This window comes from Triticum dicoccoides, chromosome 4B (genome assembly GCF_002162155.2).
Source record: "Triticum dicoccoides isolate Atlit2015 ecotype Zavitan chromosome 4B, WEW_v2.0, whole genome shotgun sequence".
Classification (NCBI taxonomy): Eukaryota; Viridiplantae; Streptophyta; class Magnoliopsida; order Poales; family Poaceae; genus Triticum; species Triticum dicoccoides.
In genome coordinates this window covers 59534265-59540426 of record NC_041387.1, presented here as the reverse complement: position 1 = coordinate 59540426, position 6162 = coordinate 59534265, and the positions used below count along the sequence as shown (strand labels likewise).

Sequence of the window (6162 nt, the reverse complement as noted above, 5' to 3'; positions counted from 1 at the left end):
GGCTATCTTTTCTATACATGCATTATGCTTATACAACCAGCAAAATTACTGAAATGCCCGTGACAACGCACGGACATTCTACTAGTGATGATAGGAAGCCACAAATATTGCCTATCTTGTGTACAGGGTGCTCAGGCCCCAGCTGCAAGCACAATAAATCTGCAGGCTACTGCAACAGCAACAAATCCACGCACCAAATCTCATCTCATGCACAGAATCGATCAGCAGATTTTTCAGGGTTGCAAATTAACTGAACAGATATACGGTGTACTATTCATCATCAGCTAAATCCTGACGGCATAGAGACATTCGGAGGGAGCAGAAATCAACGAATGAAGCAGTAGAATACGAAATCGAAACAACATAGACACAAATGCAGGTGTCCAGATGATCATCGTCACAAACTCCGGTGTGGTGTGGTTGCTCAGGACCTCTTGAGGCTGGTGGTGATGGGGATGATGATGATGAGGATGAGGAGCAGCAGCAGGATGATGCTGATGCAGAGGCACTTGCGGCTGCCGCGCTGGTGCTCGCGGGCCTTGCCGAGCTCCTTGTTGCCGGAGTGGACGTAGTCCCTGGCGTTGATCACGTGGTTCTCGATGTCGTCGATCTTCTCCCCCTGCGACTGCACGACGACGGCCATGTCGAGGAACACCTGGTGGAGCTCGAGGAGGCTGCGCTCCACCTCCCCGGCGGCGTCGTGGCGGTCCTGGATCTCGTTGAGCGCGGCGAGCACGGCGCCCTTGCCGTGCTCGGCGACGGCGGCGCTCATGATCTCCTCGCCGCGGCCCTCGGAAATGATGCGCTCGATGACCTCGTCCTCGGGGACCTCCCCAGTGAGCGTGTAGTAGCGGCGCTCGACGGTGTCCTTGTACTCGGACATCATCCGCTGGCGCAGCGCCTGGAAGTCGAGCATGATGTCCTTGAGCTTCTTCCGGAGGCCCGCGGTGACGGAGGTGCGAGTGCGGTCGAGCGTGGTGCCCTCCTGGCAGCCCGCGGAGAGCCTGCGCTACGCGGCGTTGGCGGCGTCCATGTCCGCGAGCGCGCGCTGGATCCCGCGCGCGCGGCCGAGCACGGCGACGATGTCGGCGTTGACGCGGACCCGCATGGCGCGCAGCGCGTCGGGCTGGTGCAGCGACTTGCCCTCCTCGTTGGCGGCATGGAGGCGGGCGAGCGCGTCGCGGATGGCCGCCATCTCCTCGCGGACCGCCTCTGCCTCCTTGAAGAAGCCCTTGAGGCGCTCGTCGGTGGCGCCGCCGCCGCCGTCCTGGGTGAGCTCGGTCTCGTCGCCGCCCGCCTCGAGGTCCTTCATGGCCGCCTTCTTCAGGTTGACGTAGCTCATGAAGGACTTGGTCATGAGGTCGTTCATGGCGCCAGTTTCCTCCTCCCCCTCTCGCTGCTCGCGCGGCGGTTGTCGGTCTCTAGGGTTTGGGCCGTGGCCGGGGACGAAGCGGATGGATGGATGTGCGCGTCGGTTTGGGGGGAGAGAGATGGGGAATTGGGGGTGTGGGGAGAAGGGCGAGAGGGAAGGGAGGGTTTTAATGGTTGAAACGGTCAACGTGGAGCGGGCGGTGGGGGGAATAGAGCCGTTGGTGGAGAGTGGAGACGGCATCCCGCAACGGCTATGTGAGTCCAGATTTCTTTGTTATCTTTAGTTTTATTAGGCATAATATTGAATTTCTGGGCAACGGAAGCTGTGATGGCAGAGATGTGCAACGGGTCGATGGATGGTGCCATGGCAACGATGGCTTTTGAGCATCGGATTCTGTGGAGATAAATACACTCAAGCACGATACGGTCACTGAGCTTTAGAATACGCTCGATACGGTCATTGAATATGATGTGACGTGAAAATACGGTACATGATGGGTACAGCGTGGTTGACCGGTCGTCCAGGCCAAGTGGCGAACCACGAAGGCGTCGCCGTCGATATTTTACATTGAGCCCCCTGGCCATCACGGAATCCACCCATTCACCCCTCCTCCACTCACGTCGCATCTTCGTCTTCGATTGGAAACAGGGAACGGCTGCATAGGCGACGCCGCCCTCGGTGATCGTCAACGGTGCAGGCAAGTTGAGGCGCGGAGCTCCTCCGTGGTTGCGTAGGCGGCCGTTGTGCGTGTTCTTCTCGCGGGAGGCGTCGGGAATGGCCCTTGTTCGTCGCGCAAAAGGGGCACCCCCCTGTGTACAGTACGTATTCGCCCCCAATGGAACCCGAGCCTTTGTGCGTTTTGATCGTCAAAAGACCTCCTTTTAGGGCCGCATTTCCATTTAAGATGTGTTCTAGTTGCAAGGTTGGACCGATTGTTCTAGGGTTTTCACTCAGGATTTGGGGGTTAAGGGAATTGGGGCTTAGGGTTTTTGAGAGTTAACCAAATTGAATCTCTCGTCGGTTGTGATTGATCTAGTACTGTTATTGTTGTGTCAGGTCGTCGAAGCAGCAATTTTTTGGTGGAGATCAACCCTGGTGGATTTTTTGTTGGCTAAGGCAGGAACCGTTCTTATGTAGATGGGTGTGCCATTTGGGATCAAGTGGAAAGAGTCACTTGGTCACCTATTATGATTGAAAATCTTGTGGAAGAAATATGTTATGAGATGGCAAGGAGGCTTAAGGTTTTCTGCTGTGTCCCCATCCTTACACTTAGCACAACTGGTCTCAGGGCAATTACTGATGATGAATAGGCTGGCAGAATGCTCATGTTTCTTGATATTGGGCACCACTTTTTTCAGCCTCTATTTGGATCATGATGATAGCTTCTGTGCTAACCTTGGTGAGGATGATGTTGTAAATCATCCAAGAGCTAGTCTTGCTGGGAAATGTTGCATGAAAACAAAAAAAATTCTACGCACACGCAATGATCTATCCATGGAGATGTATAGCAACGAGGGGGAGAGTGTGTCTATGTACCCTCGTAGATCATAAGCGGAAGCGTTTCACAACGCGGTTGATGAAGTCGAACTTCTTCGTGCTCCAACCGATCAAGTACCGAACGCACGGCACCTCCGGGTTCTGCACACGTTTAGTTCGGTGATGTCCCTCGCCTTCTTGATCCAGCAAGACGTCGAGGTCGTAGATGAGTTTCGTCAGCACGACGGCGTGGTGACGGTGATGGTGAAGTGATCTCCGCAGGGCTTCGCCTAAGCAGTATGAAAATATGACCGGGGATGTAAACGGTGGAGGGGGGCGCCGCACATGGCTAACAATTGATCTGGTGTGTGCTAGGCACCCCCTCCTCATATATATAGAGGTGGGAGAGAGAGAGAGGGGAGATGCCAAGGGGCTCCCCAAGTAGGTCTGAATCCTACTTGGGCTCCTGCCCTTGGCCGCGCCCTTGTTGCCATGTTTGTCGGAGGGGGAAGGAAAGAGGTGGGGGGGAGGAAGTGGGAATCCTAATCCACACTTTCCTTTCCTTTCCCTTCTCCCCTTTCCTTCTCCTCTTTAGGTCGGCCCATATGAGGGGCGCACCACCCCTTGTGGCTGGTGTGTTTCCCCTCTTGGCCCATAAGGCCCATATCTTTTGCCAGGGGTGCCCGGAACCCCTTCCGGTGATCTGATAAGTGCCCGGTACTCCCCGAAACACTTCCGGTGTCCGAATACCATCGTCCTATATATCAATATTTACCTCTCGACCATTTCGAGACTCCTCGTCATGTCCATGATCTCATCCGGGACTCTGAACAACATTCAGTCACCAAATCACATAACTCATATAATACTATATCATCATCGAACGTTAAGCGTGCGGACCCTGCGGGTTCAAGAACTATGTAGACATGACCGAGACACCTCTCCAGTCAATACCCAATAGTGGAACCTGGATGCCCATATTGGCTCCTACATATTCTACGAAGATCTTTATCAGTCGAACCGTTATGATAACATATGTAATTCCCTTTGTCCATCGGTATGTTACTTGCCCGAGATTCGATCCTCGGTATCTTCATACCTAGTTCAATCTCGTTATTGGCAATTCTCTTTACTCGTTCTATAATACATCACCTCGTGACTAACTCCTTAGTTGTTTATTTGCAAGCTTATGATGTGTATTACCGAGAGGGCCCAGAGATACCTCTCCGATACTCGGAGTGACAAATCCTAATCTTGATCTATGCCAACTCACCAAACACCTTCGGAGATACCTGTAGAGCATCTTTATGATCACCCAGTTACAGTGTAACGTTTGATAGAACACAAGGTATTCCTCCGAGATCTGGGAGTTGCATAATCTCATAGTCGAAGGAATATGTATTTAACATGAAGAAAGCAATAGCAATAAAGCTGAACGATCATTATGCTAAGCTAATGGATGGGTCTTGTCCATCACATCATTCTCCTAATGATGTGATCCCGTTATCAAATGATTACACATGTCCATGGTTACGAAACCTTAACCATCTTTGATCAACGAGCTAGTCTAGTAGAGGCTTACTAGGGACACGGTATTTGCTTATGTATTCTGTAAGTGCATCTAGTGCCCCTTAGTGATTTTGGTGTATTGAAGACTTATAGGTTAGGGGACTAATGCGTTTGTGAGTGTACACAGGTCTATAAGTCTATGAGGAGTTTGATATTTACAGAGAAAGTCGACCCCTAAAAATGAAGTTCTTCAACTGAAGACTTTGATATTCTGAAGACTTTCTGAAGACTTTGAAAGTGAAGAAATTGGTGTGACCTTGAAGACTTGGTATTCATTTGTGGAACATGAAGCGTGACTTTTGTTTTCGTAGTTTCATTTTCTCCTTCTTGAGTCATAGGAAACACCGTACTGTTAAAGGGGGTCGAGGAAATACTAAGGAAAAATTTCCATGTGATGCTCAACTCAAAATCCTACACCTACCAATCCCTTCGAGTGAAGCCTTTGGAAATCTCATACAGTTCAGCCACCTTCTTCAGCGACAGAGACGAAGTTCTTCTGGTCGCTGATGAATTTGTTCTGAGTGAGGAGTTAGGAATTCGCCAGTGCGAATTACCTACACAGTGAGGAACATGATAGCTCTGAGGAATTTGAGAGTCAAATTTCCAACCGTTGCTGTGCTGTGCGCCAGCTGTCCCAAAATATCTTATCCACCTAACGGTCATATCATTGAGGGGCATTTATGTCTTATCATGTCGGGCTGCTCCCTAGGCTATAAATAGCCGCCCCCTACAACCACTAGCTGGTTGGCTGCTCCGAGAGAACTTGACACTTGTCATTTGAGAGCAACCCATCCTCCGAGGACTTTGAGCGAAAATCATCAAGTGAGGAAAATCCCAAACCCAAACACCTACAAACCCCAAAGTGATTGAGCATCACTGAAGAAATTGATCCTGCGTGGATCCGACGCTTGTTACCTTTGAAGACTGTGCTTCTTCCAGACGGTTAGGCGTCAAGGTCTAGAGCATCCAAGAGGAATTGTGGATCGCCGAGTGACCAAGTCTGTGAAGGTTTGGAAGTCGCCAGAAGACTTACCACGAGTGATTGGACGGGATCTGTGTGATCTTAGTTCAAGGAGAATACGGTGAGGACTGGGTGTCCTGAGCTGCGTGCTCAGCGACTGGGTGTCCGGGACTGTGTGTCCTCGAGTTTAAATACTCAGCCGCTCCAACCAGACGTACAACTGAGACAACAGTTGGAACTGGTCTAACAAATCATTGTCTTCACCAACCTAACTAGTTCTATTTCCTCAACCCTTTCATTTCCTCATTACTGTGTTGAGTGTTTGTTCATATCTGTGTTTGAAGACTTTGACTGAAGACTTTCTCAATTTCCTCAGTTCAATTTCTTCAGTCTATTTGTCTTCATCTTGTGTTATCCTGTGATTACGCTTTCTGTACTCTGTGCTTGTCTTCATTTCATCATGATGACCATGCGTGTATTCTGTTATGCTTACTTCTGAGTACTTATTCCGCTGCTAATAGTTCTTCGCTAAGGAATTTCCTCACCGGCAAATTCCTCAGTGAAGAATTCATAAAAATCGCCTATTCACCCCCCTCTAGTCGACATAACGCACTTTCAATTGGTATCAGAGCAAGGTACTCCCTTGTTCTGTGTGATTTTGGTTTAACCGCCTGGAGTTTTAGTTATGTCGACCGCAGGTATGATAAAGGTCTCGGCTGGGTGTCCTACCTTTGATGGAACGGACTACCCCTACTGGAAAAACAAGATGTGAATGCATCTCGAG

General features: G+C 50.3%; 1 pseudogene; it reads right to left on the bottom strand.

Moving 5' to 3' along the window:
• Nucleotides 1-221: 221 nt before the first annotated feature.
• LOC119293342 lies at nucleotides 222-1497 on the bottom strand (annotated as a pseudogene).
• Between the last annotated feature and the right edge of the window lie 4665 nt (nucleotides 1498-6162).